Source organism: Tupaia chinensis, unplaced genomic scaffold, assembly GCF_000334495.1.
Source record: "Tupaia chinensis unplaced genomic scaffold, TupChi_1.0 Scaffold000009_1, whole genome shotgun sequence".
In the NCBI taxonomy this organism is placed as follows: Eukaryota; Metazoa; Chordata; class Mammalia; order Scandentia; family Tupaiidae; genus Tupaia; species Tupaia belangeri.
This window is the reverse complement of record NW_006159439.1, coordinates 3,868,437-3,883,909: the sequence shown is the minus strand read 5'-3', so window position 1 is coordinate 3,883,909 and position 15,473 is coordinate 3,868,437. Positions and strand designations below refer to the sequence as shown.

The 15,473-nt window shown below is 36.4% G+C and overlaps 1 pseudogene; it reads right to left on the bottom strand.

The window, feature by feature from the left end:
* Positions 1 to 293: 293 nt before the first annotated feature.
* LOC102488861 (SIN3-HDAC complex-associated factor pseudogene) lies at positions 294 to 989 on the bottom strand (annotated as a pseudogene).
* Between the last annotated feature and the right edge of the window lie 14,484 nt (positions 990 to 15,473).

The following is a 15,473-nucleotide window of genomic DNA, read 5'->3' as shown; positions in this document are numbered from 1 at the left end:
CCTCTCAAAAAAAAGCACTTTACAGCAGCATTCAGCTTTCCTATGAAATACTCAGCATCTTAAATATTATGTATATCTGTTTTTATTTTTTTTTTCTTTCAGTAAGCTAGACACTGGCTTCAAAGTTTCTGGGACTGGGGTGGGGGTGGGGGAATCCATTCAAAACTACTCTAGAAATTGTCTTTGGAAGAATAGCAGGTATCCAAGTAAAAACCAGTAAGGTCAGTTTGTTGCATTGTAGTCTTTTTAGAATTTAAAGCGTTAGTTGTTCCCTTCTGCATCCACCTCAGTCATCACTCCTGAGTGGAAATGGACAGAGGCTCCGAGTCCTGTTCTTAAGGCTTCTCTGCAGTAGCTTTCTTGTTGCTGCAGCAAGGGTTGAAGAGTATGTGTTGATGAGGACCTTCCCAAGGCGGTCTCTAGATAATCTGCAACATATTTCTATTTTTTCCAGTATGTAAGATCTAAAAAGGAAAAACAAACAAATAAATAAAAGCAAAACAAACAAATGAAAAACTATTGTTTTGTTGGAGCCAGAGCCATCTCTGTATCTTAACCATGATCTGGCTGGTGACTGTAGCAAGGGGACTGAGCAGGGGAGGCACTTGCCTGAGGTGGTGTTGTGAGCATCAGAACTGTGATGTTTAAATTCCTTCTGACGTTTACTGATCTGGCCACTTTTTATCCTGTTTCCAGATTTGGTTTCAACATAGTCTTTAGTCTAGGTGCTTCCCTTACATCCTACCACATGATTCCTTTTTTTTTTTTGATCCTGCTGGCAACTTCTTCCATCTTTTCACAAACAGGACATGGGCATTGTAGATGTTTCCTGAACGGATTTCATTCAACCCAAAGCAGCTCTGGAAGTCCTTTTCATAGTGTTTGCTGTCAGTGAATTAAGAACTGGAGGATTTCACTTTGCAAATACAGCAGCCCTCTAAGCTTCAGCATATCTTTGGCTTGTGAAAACCAAACATCTTTTCTTCTGGATGGTAGTCTTCCAAAAGCAGCCATTTCGGGCGCTGCTAGCATTCCCAGATGCAGAGTGCACACCAGGCCAAACCCCTCTTCTTCAATTGTCTTGTCTAGAAAGAGTCTAGAGCCTCATTTTAAGATTAGTTATCAGGGATAATGTGGAAGGTATCTTTTTTTTTTTTTTTTTTTTTTTGAGAGAGAGATTTTTTGCTTCAGGGTGTGTGAGCTCACTGGAGAGACAGAGAGAGACAGAAAATAAAAAATCACCCATGGGGGTATGGGCACTTTGCAATCCCTTCTCCTCTATTCTCCTACTGGGATCTTGGGCATGCACAAACATGCACCTGCCATAAGTTTGAAACCACTGTGTAAAGGACTCTAACTCACCCATGTGGGAGTTCAGCCATGTATTTACTATGTCATCTGCTGGCCAAAAGGCATTTTCTAAGATTCAATACAGATTCATTATTTGGAAAAATACAATCTCCTTTCAATGAGTATTTTAATCTAATTTCCAAACACATGAAGTAATATTATAAACCAATGAACTAATAATTTTTGAAAATCCTCTAATTATAGTGTTTAACGTAGTCTTGCATATAATCATTTTTAAATAATTTTCAGATTATTCTTATAATTTGGATACAATTTGTGCCCTAGAGGTTCATTTGCTGAAAGTTCATCCCCAATGTAAGGAGGCTGAGAGATGAAAATACCTTTAGAAAAAAGAAGCCTGCTGGGAATTTTTTGGATTATGAATATATTATTGCCATCTCCAAGGTAGTAGTGAGCTCTCAGAGATGGTTTAGTTCCCAGGAGTGTGAGTTGTTATAAAAGTAAAATGACTACCTACAACTCACTCTTTTTATGTGTGCTCAATGACTTTTCTGTTTCTCTCTGTCATGTTGTAATGGCAACCATATACTTTTGCCAGCTAGTAGATTTGTGAGTCAAATAAACCTCTTTTTTATAAACCACCCAGCCTATTTCTGTATACCAATATAAAAGTGAACTAATATAATTGGTTATAAGTAGCATAAGCATTGTTCATCTCCTTTGAAACAAGTATGAAGTATAGGGTCAGTTAGATTGAATGGGACACCTTCATCCATGTTCTAAATTAATTGTCTAGACAATCCATAAATATTTACATAATAATTTTGTTTTTAAAATTTTATATTTAATTTTCACTAATTTTAATCCATACTTTCCTCCTTATTGATTTTTCCAAATGTTTATCACTTTTATAAAAGTACCAAATATTTATAACACTTTTCTAATTTAATTAAATTGTCACTTCTAGGAGAATATCAATAAAGTAGTAATACTGATCATAATTTTAAATTGCTAATTACCTAATATATTAGCTCTAAGATTTCTTTTAAATGTGATTATAAGTTCTGGTTTGACCAGGAAAACAGAAGAAATTTTGACAAAAATATGGCAAGCAAACAAGAAAAAAAAATTGAGTAAGATATAAAGTAGTAAGTTTATGGGACCAGCAGTTGGTGTAATGGCTATGTCGCTGGACTCCCATGTAGTCGACCGCAGTTCGAGTCCCAGACCCAGTGGCTTAAACTCACGCTGGGTGCATGTGCATGCGTGCCCAAGATCCCGAAAGAATGGAAGAGAAGGGATGGCGATGTGGCCATCGCCCCTGGGGGGTGATTTCTCACTTTACCTCCGTCTCTCTCTGTCTTTCTGGCAAGCATACGCGCCCTATAGCAAAATCCTCTGGAAAAAAAAAAAAAAGAGAGATAAAGTATTAAGTTAAAATTTAAAAAATAATAATTATAAAAACCAAAAGAAAGAAAATATGAAATACCTAATAGAATATAACCTTTCAATATACATTGTATGTTAAAACAAATCATGTTAGCTTTTTTTTTTTTTTCTCAGCTATATTAATGGAGCAATTAAGTCCAACATGTAGTGATTGAGGTTTGGGGATAAATATGTGGAGCATCAAAATGAGACAGTAAATTAAGAGTGGCTGGGATGCTGAATGTCCTGGTTGGTTAATTATCTCCATTTCTAGTGTGGACATTTTATAAGGACCTCACCATTTGACCACAGTTATTACTACTATTTGACTGTTATACTTTCATTGAATATTCAGGCCGTCACTTGCTACTCAATGAGTTGTTATAAAAGCGAGTTAGCTGCCCACAGGTCTCTCTTTCTTCATATGCAGCCACTCTCCTTACTACTTATCTGAGCCATGTTTTGATGAAGAACCAGGAGCTAGACCTATCCTCTTGGACTTTTCCCACACTGAAATTGTAAGATAAAACCTTTACTTGGGACCAGCAGTTAGCGTAATCTACGTCTCTGGACTCCCATGTAGTTGACCGCGGTTTGAGTCTCGGATCTGATGGCTTAAAATTCACACTGGGCGCGTGTGCGTGCAGGCCCAAAATCCCGAGAAGAGAATGGAAGAGAAGGTATTGCAGTGTGGCCAGCCCCCCTGGGGGGTGATTTCTCACTTTCTCTCTCTGTCTCTCTCTGTCTGGTGAGCGCATGCGCCCTATAGCAAAAACCTCTCAAAAAAAAAATCTTTTCTTTAAAAATCACCCAGTCCTAGTTATTCTGTTATATCAGCATGAATTAACTAAAACAGAAAAGTGGTGACAGAAGTGTGGTGCTGATAGACAGAACCAGCTTTGGAACTATATAACAGGCAAAGGTTGGAAGAACTTGGAAGAGCAGGTTAGAAAAAAATCTAGAATATTTTAATGGTGGTTATGGTAGAGGGTCATTAGAAGAAAAGACTAGGACAACTCTGGAACTCTGTAGTTGCTGTGACCACAATGCTGACAGAAAGGATTTTTGATGAAGAACTTTGGGGAACTGGAAGAAATTCCATCCTTATTATGTGGTTGCAAATAACTTAGCTATATTTTGTCCATATCCTGTGGCTTTGTGGAAGACTGAACTGAAGAGCGATGTATTGAAATTAACCATTTAAAACATATCTGAGAGATGAAATTTCTGAACAAGCAGCTGCATGCTTACTGTTAACTGCATATAGAAAATGCAACTGGGAAGAAATTACTTAAATATAGAATTTGTAATTTTAAAAATGCAGATAAGAAAGAATTGGAAAATTCAAACTCTGATCATGTAGTAGAAATTAAAGACATTATTAGTACAGAAAACTAAAGTTGCAGCCCAGTGATCAGTTACTAAAGAGATTAATGTGAACAGAAGAGAGCTAGATAATAATCAGCAAGACAACGGAGAGCATCTCAGATATCCTCATGACTGCTTTACTAGCCATCAGCCCAGAGGGCCAGAAGGACAGAATTGTTTCTCAGACCTGCTCATGGCAGGTTCAGTGTTCTATGTATTCTAATTGTCCATTTTCAGTGTCTGCTCCCAGCATTCTGGTGGTGTCTGGGCACTCTGGATGCTCCAGTTGCTACAGCTGTCTTGCAAGTAGCCCAAAATATGGCTCAAGTCACTGTTCCAGAGGACACAGGGAATGTTTGTAAGAAAGTACATTTTAAAATTTCATTTAATGGAAAATTAAGGGACCCATTTGAGTGTGTGTGTGTGTGTAAAATTAAAAATGTTAAAGCACAGAAATCAATGAATGTAAGTGCCTAAGAAACAAAAGGCTGAAGGACTGGAGAAAAGAAATTGTAGTATGGCCAAGCCTTATAGTAGTGCTTGTCACTCTTACTCTCATGTAAATATACATGTACCCTAAAAGGAAAAGTAAAAAGTTTATTAGGAAAAGCACAGACATTAAAAGCAGAGAGAGGACACCAATATGCTAATTTATTAAAGGAAAATTATTAAACATGTTTAATATATGTGTAATTTTTTTTTAATGAAATTTTATTATACTTTGAAATATTTAAAGTTTGCATTTTTTGGGGGGAGGAGAGGTTTTAGCTACAGGGTGAGTGTGCTCGCCAGAGAAACACAGAAAGACAGAGAGACAGAAAGCGAGAAATCACCCCCCAGGGGGGATGGCCACGCTGCAATCCCTCCTCCTCCATTCTCCTCTCAGGATCTTGGCCATGCAAACACATGCACCCAGCATGAGTTTAAGTCACCAGGTCCAGGACTTGAACCACGGTTGACTACTTGGGAGTTCAGTGACATAGCCATTACGCTAACTGCTGTTCCCCTAAAATTTGCATTTTGAAAGCTACATATTTTTGTTCTCTTTGATTCGAATGCTGTAATGTATCATGTTGAATTATTCAGTCATGCTAGTTATGATCCTCATGGTTTTCAAGCTGGTCAAATTATTTTCATCACAGCATGAAAGAAGAATTTTTACTTTAATCCAAGCCATTACTTCATGTAATATCAATGTATACATGACAGTGTTTGAAGAGATTTTTTTCAAATATACTATGATGTACAATGAAGAAGAAGCAAAGTATGTAATTATCTGTTTGTGAGTTGAAATTATCACATACAAGAAAGTGTTTTGAAATCATAATTTCTGGACATTTCAGAATATAGTTTCATCTTTTATCATTTCATCCATGTTCAATAGTTTATTTATACTGTTACCAGTGGGAGAGTGTTTAAAGAGAATGGCATTTGTTTCTGTAGTTCTTAATTATCTTTCAGGTACATATAAGAAGGTATTCTGCTCTTTGACAATTCTGAACCTATTTTTTTTAAATAATGGTGTTGTTAAATGTATACATTTGTTTCCTGTATCTAAAATCAGTATTGGGCTACTTAATATCACTAGTTTCACATTTCACTGGAGAGGAAAACACAAATAGCTCTGCTACGCAGGGTTTCGTCCATGAAATGTTTCCTAACAAGCATTGCCATGTCAAATATAAGTGGATTGGCTTTAGAAGATTAGTCAAACTGCTTTACTATTTACCTGTGAAAATTGAGGTCTTAGGTTCACATAACTAAATGAATTCCCTTACACAGTATTTCTCTGAATTGCAAAGTCATAATTAAATGGGCCTTTTGAGAAACAAAAGAGCATTTTCTTGACTTATCCCATGTATTTCCTAAATGTCCAATAGAATTATTTTAAAATGGATAAATTTATGTAAAAATAAACATAAAAATACTTTGTTAACCATGCCATTCTTTAATCCACAGACCAGGAAATGTTTTAAGTTTATTCTATTTTGCATATGATTCTGACAATGAGAAATATGATTTTTTTAAATGAACAAACTTGAAGTAGACTTTCCAATGTTTAGTAATTGTTAAAGTTACAAATTTTGTTTTTTAGGTTTATGCCATAGGGCATGTGTGCTTGCTTACCAGAGAGACAGAGAGAAACTGTGATAAGGAAAGTGAGAAATCACATTCCAAGGGATGGACACACTATAATCTTTCCTCCTCGATTCTTCTCTTGTGATATTGGTCATGAATGTATATGCACCCAGAGTGATTTTAAAACCACTCTGTCCAGGATTTGAACCACGGTTGGCCATGCGTGAATTTGGCAACTTAACCACACCAACATCAAAGAATTGTTAAAGGAACAGCATCTAAAGTAACACTTAATACACATCTAAATTAAGGTCAAAATTTAACAATCAGAGAGAACCAGCAGTTAGCGTAATGGCTATGTCGCTGGACTCCCACCTAGTTGACCGTGGTTCGCGTCCCGGACCCGGTGGCTTAAAACTCACGCTGGGCATGTGTGCGTGCCCAAGATCCCAAGAGGAGAATGGTGAAGAAGGGATTGAGGCGTGACCATCCCCCCTGGGGGGTGATTTCTCGCTTTCTATCTCTATGTCTCTCTCTGTCTGTCTGGTGAGTGCACGCAGCCTATAGTGAAAACCTCTCCGGAAAAAAAAAAAAAAATTTAACAGAGACTTGACAGAGGAACCACAAACAAATACAATAATTTTTATATGTTGTCCAATGTACTTTAAAGATAAAACTTACACTAATCATTATATGCTCTTGAAATTCTATTAGGGTAAAAAGATAAAATGTAAAAATATAAAATATTGTAAGAATTATTAATACAAATTTTCTTGACACATAGCCAATAATCTTAGATCTCTGAGTAACTTACTGACATCTATAAAAATTATTATTGCTAGTTGTTCTTGAATAGTTAGAACATTTTTATATGTTCTTATATCTTCTTGTAAACACAATTTACTTATTTATTTTTATTTTTGTTTTTGACTTAGTCTGTACAGTATGCTTTTTAGTAAACTGTTAGCAAATATTATACCTGAAATTGGCCTTTTAAGTCATCTCTTCAGATATTTGCACCCTATTAAAAATAAAATATAAATATCTTCCATTCTTGAAGATCTCCAGGAAATAAGAATTTTAAAATAAATAAACATATATTTCTAGAAAAATTTTAAAATTAAAATACACCATAACTTGGGCGTGGTGGCACCTGCTCTATGGTAAAATACACCATAACTTGTTACAGCTAACGTGATATATTAGTCAAAAGTTATTTTCTAGTAAATCAAGCAGGCTTAATTTTTCTGTCTCCCCAATCAAGGTGAAGCACCAAGACCTACCCTCTAAGAAAAGCACGTATTTAACTTAAAACATGACTAGACCTCCCCTTGGCAATGCAATGCGCAACTAAATAAATGCTGAATACAGTAGAGTGACATGGGTACAAAATGGAATAGGAAAAAATTGTAGTTAAAAAGCAGAGACAGTGTCGTAAATTCAACACCTTTACGTTTTCCAAGGTGTTGAGATACAATTGCAAAGAAGACAATTAATAAAAGCAGAAATGCTTTTCTTTGAAGAAAAGAAAATCAGACCTATATTCATTATGTTGCAAACTCATTTTCCTCTTATAACTTACCAATTTATGTTTTATTTTGAAATATTGATAAAGCATTAAGAAAGGGAATAAAAGACCAGTTAGGATTTTGGTGTGATCTTGGACAAGTGAATGAAATGTTCTAACCTTCATTTTTTTTCCTTTTTAAATAATGAGAAAATATTGATATGGCTCTGATGGAACTTGGGTGGAGACTGAATAGAATTTGGTAGCATGTACCCAGAAAATATAGAAAATTTATAAAAAGTAACTTGGGTTAAAAGTGTTTTTGTAATGTAGAAAATCATGTACCTAAATTACATGAATATAAAATATTTTAACATATCATTTTTATGGTTTTTTTTTTTTTTGGACGGGAGAGGTTTTTGCTATAGGGTGCATGTACTCGCCAGACAGACAGAGACAGAAAGCGAGAAATCACCCCCCGGGGGGATGGCCACACTGCAATCCCTTCTCCTCCATTCTCCTCTCGGGATCTTGGGCACGCATGCACACGCGCCCGGCATGAGTTCTAAGCCACTGGGTCTGGGACGCGAACCGTTGTCGACTACGTGGGAATCCAGCGACATAGCCATTACACTAACTGCTGGTCCCAACATACCATTTTTAAGTTTTCTTTTTATGTCATTTACTATACTTTTTTTTTTTTTTTAGACAGACAGAAAGTGAGAAATCACCCCCCAACATGGCCCCCCGGCCATGTCACAATCCTCTCTCCTCAATTCTCCTCTTGGGATCTTGGGCATGTACACACACGTGCTCAGTGTGAGTCCAAGCCACCGGGTCTGGGACTCAAGCCGCCATTGACTACATGGGAGCCCAGCGACATAGCCCTTATGCTAACTGCTGGTCCCAATTTCTTATCATTTTTAATAGTCACCCAGTCACCTGGTTTCCCCCAACATGGCCCCCCGGCCATGTCACAATCCTCTCTCCTCAATTCTCCTCTTGGGATCTTGGGCATGTACACACACGTGCTCAGTGTGAGTCCAAGCCACCGGGTCTGGGACTCAAACCGCCATTGACTACATGGGAGTCCAGCGACATAGCCATTGTGCCAACTGCTGGTCCCAAACGGTTTCTTTTTATCTTATGTTATTTGTGTTTTTTTTAAACATGTGAAATTTACTACCTTAAGTTTCTTCTTCTTCCTCTTTCTCTCTTCCCTTCTCCTCTTCCTTCTCCTTCATTTTTTTGTATTGATTTAAATACCATCTGCTAGTTCCTTTTTCATAAAATAATTCTTTTATTTCTTGTTTATTTATTTATTTAGTCATTCATCCATTCAGAGGGACAGAGAGAGAGAGAGAGAGAGAGAGAGAGAGAGAAAATGAGTAAGCAAGCCCCCAGGTTCAGGACCCAAACCACAGTGGGTCAAGAGTGAGTCCAGTGCCCTTAGCTGCTATGCCACCTGCTGGCCCCACCCTCTGCTACTGTCATATAGTAAGAAATAAAAACATATTGGCACCAGCAGTTGGCATAATGGCTTTGTTGCTGGACTCCTATGTAGTCGGCCGTGGTTCGAGTCCTGGACCTGGAGACTTAAACTCATGCCGGGCGTGTGTGCATGCATACCTAGACCCCAAGAGAATGGTGGAGAAGGGATTGAGGTGTGGTCATTCCCCTGGGGAGTGATTTCTCATCTTCTTTCTCTCTGTCTCTGTCTTTCTGGCGACTGCACTCGCCCTAGAGCAAAAACCTCTAAAAAAAAAAATTATATATAAAAAAAAAGTATCAGCAGAAATTTTAAAGAGTACATTTTATATTGTTAAAATTAAATGGTATCATTATTGGAAATACTTAGAGTGTTAATAGAAAACAAAGATGTTACTATGCTCACTAAACCAATGTAATAGTGTATATCTATTTTCTACTCATTACTCCTCAAGTATCTAGCTGCTTTTATTCTATTTACCCACAGTTTGGTGGTATGATCTTTGAAATGAAAATATTTTTGAGACATCCAAGGTTGTGTTTTATTGATTGATTGGATAATTTATCACTATTTACTACATAAATATTTATTCAAAATAAACAGTGTGCTTATTTTGACAATGTAATGGCAACCATGGCACAAAAACACATGAAGCATAGAATTTAAGAGGACTGAGAAGACATTGAAAAAGTACATTTTATTGCATGAAAAAGCTTCATAGAAGAAGTAGCCTTTGTTTCCAAACCTATGGGAGAGAGAATACACAAACTGTGGGTGTGGTCAGGAACTGACCAGTAGATAATTGAGAAACAGAATGAGTTTAGTAATTTATTAGGAGAGTTATAGAAAGGGAGAAAAAAAAAAGCTGTGCCATCTCTCTCTTGCAACAAGAAACAACTAGTAAACACCAATAGTGAAGACAGAAGTGTAAATAAGCTGAACAATAGGAAATATATAAGCAGTATTATCAGAGGCAAAAGATGTACAGTGAGAAAAATTTTCCTAGGCTAAAATGGTAAACTGAAAGCAGTGTATGAAGGCATTTTGATTTTATCATAAAAGTAGCATGATAATATTGATGGAACAGATCTGGTCAGACTCATATTAGTCATGGCTCTCAGTCAATAGTGCAGAGAATGGATTAGAAGCAGTAAGAATGGAATACGTGCAGTGAAAAACGGAGAAAGCAGAAAGACCTATCATGTATTTCATAAACTCGTGTGTGTGTGTGTATATATATATATATATGTGTGTGTGTATATGTGTGTGTGTGTAAGCTGTATGTAGATGTATTTTATGTATGATACATTTACATTGCTTCTGATAAACTTCAGACATAAGTAGGTATCCACATATACATCATCTTCATCTGTACAACAAAACTATTTTGTCTATTGGCCACATTTTGGCCCTTTTTCCTTTGGCCTTTTCAAAGCATACAGTTTAGGGATTAAAAACATTGAAAAGTAGGCTTGCCTATTAAAATTGATTTTGTCTTAATTTCAAGGTTATGATTAATCGATTGGCCATCACTCATGTCAAGCATAGTCAATGGAAGTAAAGCAGAAAAATTCTGTCAAATATATTTAATTTTAAGATTCCATGCAGGTTTTAAATGCTACAGTTATTTTCTCAAAGACTTTTTGACATTTTGACAAATTTGTGGAATGAACTTTATATCTCTTGTAAACAAAATGCATTTGGGTCTAATAATTGATCATTTTCCTCTAAATGCTTATCATGATCAGCACTGGCTGAATAAATGTAGTGGTTTGCTTAAGTGTTACATACCCTGCTTTTTTCTTTCCATTTCATCTTTCCATTCTGTAGTCGAATACAGAAATTTTAAAGTATTTCTGGTACTTAAGCTTATTTTTTTAACATTTATTGGATACTTGTTATATGCCAAATATTGTACCAGAAACCTTCACATAATTTGCATTTGGATAAATAGTTCTAGGAGAGTGAGTTACTGGAGGGGATTCAATTATTAGTTTACAGAGAATTTTCAAAGATTGATAGTGCATACAAATACTAATTACAATAATGCTCAATATCTGGGGTTCATCAAAATAGTAATAATAATAATTGAAATAAATTTAGCTAATTTTCTTTCTTTTCCTTTAGAGAGATTTTTTATTTTTTTGTTCTAGGGCGTGTGTGCTTACCAGAGAGACAGAAAGACAGACAGAAAGCAAGAAATCACTCCCTAAGAGAGATGCCTATGTCACAATCCTGTCTCCTCCATTTTCCACTCAGGATTCTGGGCATGCATGTACACATGCCCGGTGTGAGATTTAAGCCACCATGTCCAGGACATGGGAGTCCAGCGACATAACCATTATACCCTCTGCTGGTCCTAATATTTTAAATTCCTTTAAGAGTCTCTAAAAACATCGTCCTTTTGTAAACTGATATGAACAACGTATTTCAAACCTGTTAGACTTCCTAAGACATTTCTAAAGTATACTTACTTCATACACTTTAAAAAGTAGTGAAAATATTCATATTTTAATACTACAGTTATGCTATGTGCATTAAACTGTTGTGTTTCAAAATTTTGATAAAACACCTTGTTTTAAAGTATTTTATGTAGCATATTTTTTTATGTATAAAATGCTTTTCTGAAACCCAATAGTGTATTGAAAGCAACTAAATTGAGCAAATTTTACAACAAAATAATGTTTCTTCTTTTATATATTTTCATCCTATTAGGAAAATTGAAGCTTTATGTGTGTTTTTTTTTTCATTTACACAATTGAAAATCTTTGTAAGTTCATTTTTTTCACATGCTTTGTTTCTCTCATTCTTACATTATGTGGGTTGAGCTATCCTTGACTAACTTATTCACCATATAAAATAATTACATATCCTGGTTAAAGTTTTGTTTTTCGTATCATTTGCTGACTTTGAAATATCCTTGTTATCACCTATGCAATTTAAGAGACATAAAAGTTAGGATCTCTTTAAAAGTTTATTTTATTGGGGCCACCAGATGGCATAACGGTTACATCATTGGACTCTCATGTAGTCAACCATGATGCCAGTCCTGGACCTGGTGGCTTAAAACTCATGCTGGGCATATGTGCATGTGTGCCCAAAATCCCAAGAGAAGAATAGAGAAGAAGGAATTAGATTATGACTTGGCCATCCCCCTAGGGGGTGATTTCTCACTTTCTGTCTCTCTGTCTCTCTCTGTCTCTCCAGAGAGTGTATATACCCAATAGCAAAAATCTCTCTAAATTATATTTGTTTTATTTAAAGGAGAGGTATGCTGTGATCCTCTTGTTCACTAGATCTTAAGATCAAAGGTTTTTCATAAATGTCTATAATGAGAAGTGGCCCACAACACAAAGTATTTTAGGGCAAAGATGTAAGGCAAAGGGAAAAAAAAAGTTTTATAAGAAAACACTAAAACCACACAAATGAGAAGTCTGGAGTGAGAAATTGGAAGTTTTAAGATGTCCATGGGGGTAATACTTTTGGAACATTGTCACATGGAAATTCTGTGTTGTAAATTCAATAATATCCCCATGAAACATAGTGTATGAAATTTTTAGTCCAATGTTAACTTTTTATAAATGTGTCATGGACTCTTCAGTTTTTCTTGGAAGAGTCCAGTGTATTTCCTAACTATGTCCTTAGTGAATAATCATTGTATTAGTAGAAATGAAAATATACAAAATTGATGAAGTTAAAGGCTATAGTTTAAGTTATTCATTAAGAGGACATTATAAAAATTACATAGCTTTAAAGTACAAAAAAATTATGTTTATAAATTAGTTTTATCATAAACCTAGGTAAGTACGACACTTTTTCCAGTCTCTCTGCTTTGACTTTTTAAATTAATATCTGTAAATGCAGAGAAGAATTAAATAATAAGGCAATTACCTTATTAAAATTCATTTAAAATTTGTGTTAACTAATGGGGCCAGCAAGTGGCATGCTGAACTCCCACTTGGCCAACTGCGGTTTGAGTCCTGGACCTGACGGCCTGGAAATCACAACAGGCATGTTGTGCATGTGTCCAGAATTCTAGGAAGAAAATGGAGGACAAGGAATTGTGGTTTTGATATCTCCCCTGGTGGGTGATTTCTCACTTTTCCTCCTCTTTCTCTGGTGAATGAATGTGCCCTGTAGCAAAAAAAAAAAAAAAAAAAAAAAAAAAAAAAAAAAAAAAAAAAAAAGATTTGATTGAAGTACTTTATAGTATTAAGAACACTATATAAAATACTTGAGGTGATCTATCTACATATTGTTTGTTTGTATTGGAATATGATATTTCTCAGGTTTATTTATTTATTTATTTTGATAGGGCTTTGCTATACAGAGCATACACTTCCTGGAGAGTCAGAGAAAGACAGAGAGACAGAAAGTGAGAAATCACCCCTAGGGAGGATGGCCACACAGCAATTTCTTCTCCTCCATTCTCCTCTTGGGATCTTGGGCACACACGCACATGAACTTGGCATGAGTTTGAGCCGCAAGGTCCGGGACTCAAACCGCCGTCGACTACATGGGAGTCCAGTGACATACCCATAATGACAACTGCTGGTCCCTACCTTGTAACTATTTTCTAAAGCCCACTTTTTATGGGGGGTGGGGGGAAACGGCCATTTGCCATAGGGTATATGTGCTTACCAGAAAGTGTGGGGACATGTTTAGAGAGAGAACTTGAGGTGTGAGGACATGCTCTGAGCAAACACCACCTGTCCTTTTGGGGTTTGCCAGAACCTTGTAACTTGTCTTTTCCTTGACCTTCACTGCAGACAGAGCAATGGTGGAAATTGCTAGGGGCGGTCCAACAGATACATCTGATGGACTTCAAGAGACATCTTGACCCCAATTAGCAAAGTCCAATCCCTGTTCTTCATCTGAGAGGTTCTTTAGCCTTCTCTGAGTGTGGTGGTGTACTCCTTATGGAGAAGTTCTTTAATTTCTTCCCCACACCTAACAGCTAGGTTTCTCTGCATTAGAAAAGAAGATGAGACTTTCTCTTGATGGGATTATCACCAAGGGATACACCTGGCCCAGTATGACTAAACCCTTATAGATTCGTTAACTGCTTCTTATTGTTTGTAACCTGGCAACCAATCTGAAGTGTCATGAAACATACATGTTTAATGTCTCCCTGTACTATAAATAAAGAGGCTCAGTTTGTCTGGGTAGCTCAAGCAGCTCAAGCAGTCGCTCAAGTATGGCACAAGTTGCTGGGGCTACCTAGGCTCAGGCTGCCTGTGTCCATTTCTACTCTATGTCTTTTTCCCATTCTTTCCAATTCCCTGGTCCTGGCAAGATGGAGGGCTTTCTCTTTCTCATCCTCTTTCTCTTCCTCACACAGCAGCCCCCTGATCATGATTCAGCTAGACCCAAGCCCTGGGGAAGACACTGACAAGAAAGAGACAGAGAGAAAGTGAGAAATCATCCCCCCCCAAGGGGATGGCCACACCACAATCCCTTCTCCTCCATTCTCCTCTAGGGATCTTGGGCACGCATACACACGCGCCTTGCATGAGTTTTAAGTTACCAGGTACAGGACTCAAACTACAGACGAATATCTGGGAGTCCAGAAACATAACCATTACACCATCTGCTGCTTCCTCATTTTAAACTTCTACCCAGTATCAGTTTATTCTAAATGTTCAGGTCATTTTGATAAATTGTGTTCTTAGAAGACCATGGAGGCTTTTACTAATATAAATGCTACTTTACTAAGTTGATTAGAATAAGCCACCAGACTTTAGCTACATATGGTTATATTTTCTAGTGACAAATTCTCAATATTCAAAGTTAATTTTTCATACAAATATTATATTTTGGAAAGAAATAAAATAGGTCTCTATGGCCAGTCTAAGGACACCATCTTACATGATTCACATTTCTAGTTTTGAATTGATTTTCAATCATCAATTTTAACCCCAAGGTTTCAGTAGATTCAAAATGATAAATTTTTTTTCTTTTCTTTTTTTTTTTAGTTTTTTTTTGCTACAGGGCAAATGTCCACGGAAAAAAATAACCAACTGTAAAATTAATAATTAATAATCAATGTGGTTTATTTACAAGCCAACTGTGAGTGACCTAGGCCCCGAGAAAAGACATGTATGATCATATACAGAGGTTCCTTTTATTTGTTTGAGATCGACAGACAACATTTAGTGAAAAGATTTTCCATTAGTCTGGCCGAAAAAGGCGGGACATGTAGAAGGGGAAAGGGGGCTTGTAGGTTTTAGGTAGGTTCCACAATTCTTAGGTTGGTGATTAGAAGGGAAGATCGGTGTCTTAGTTAAAGAA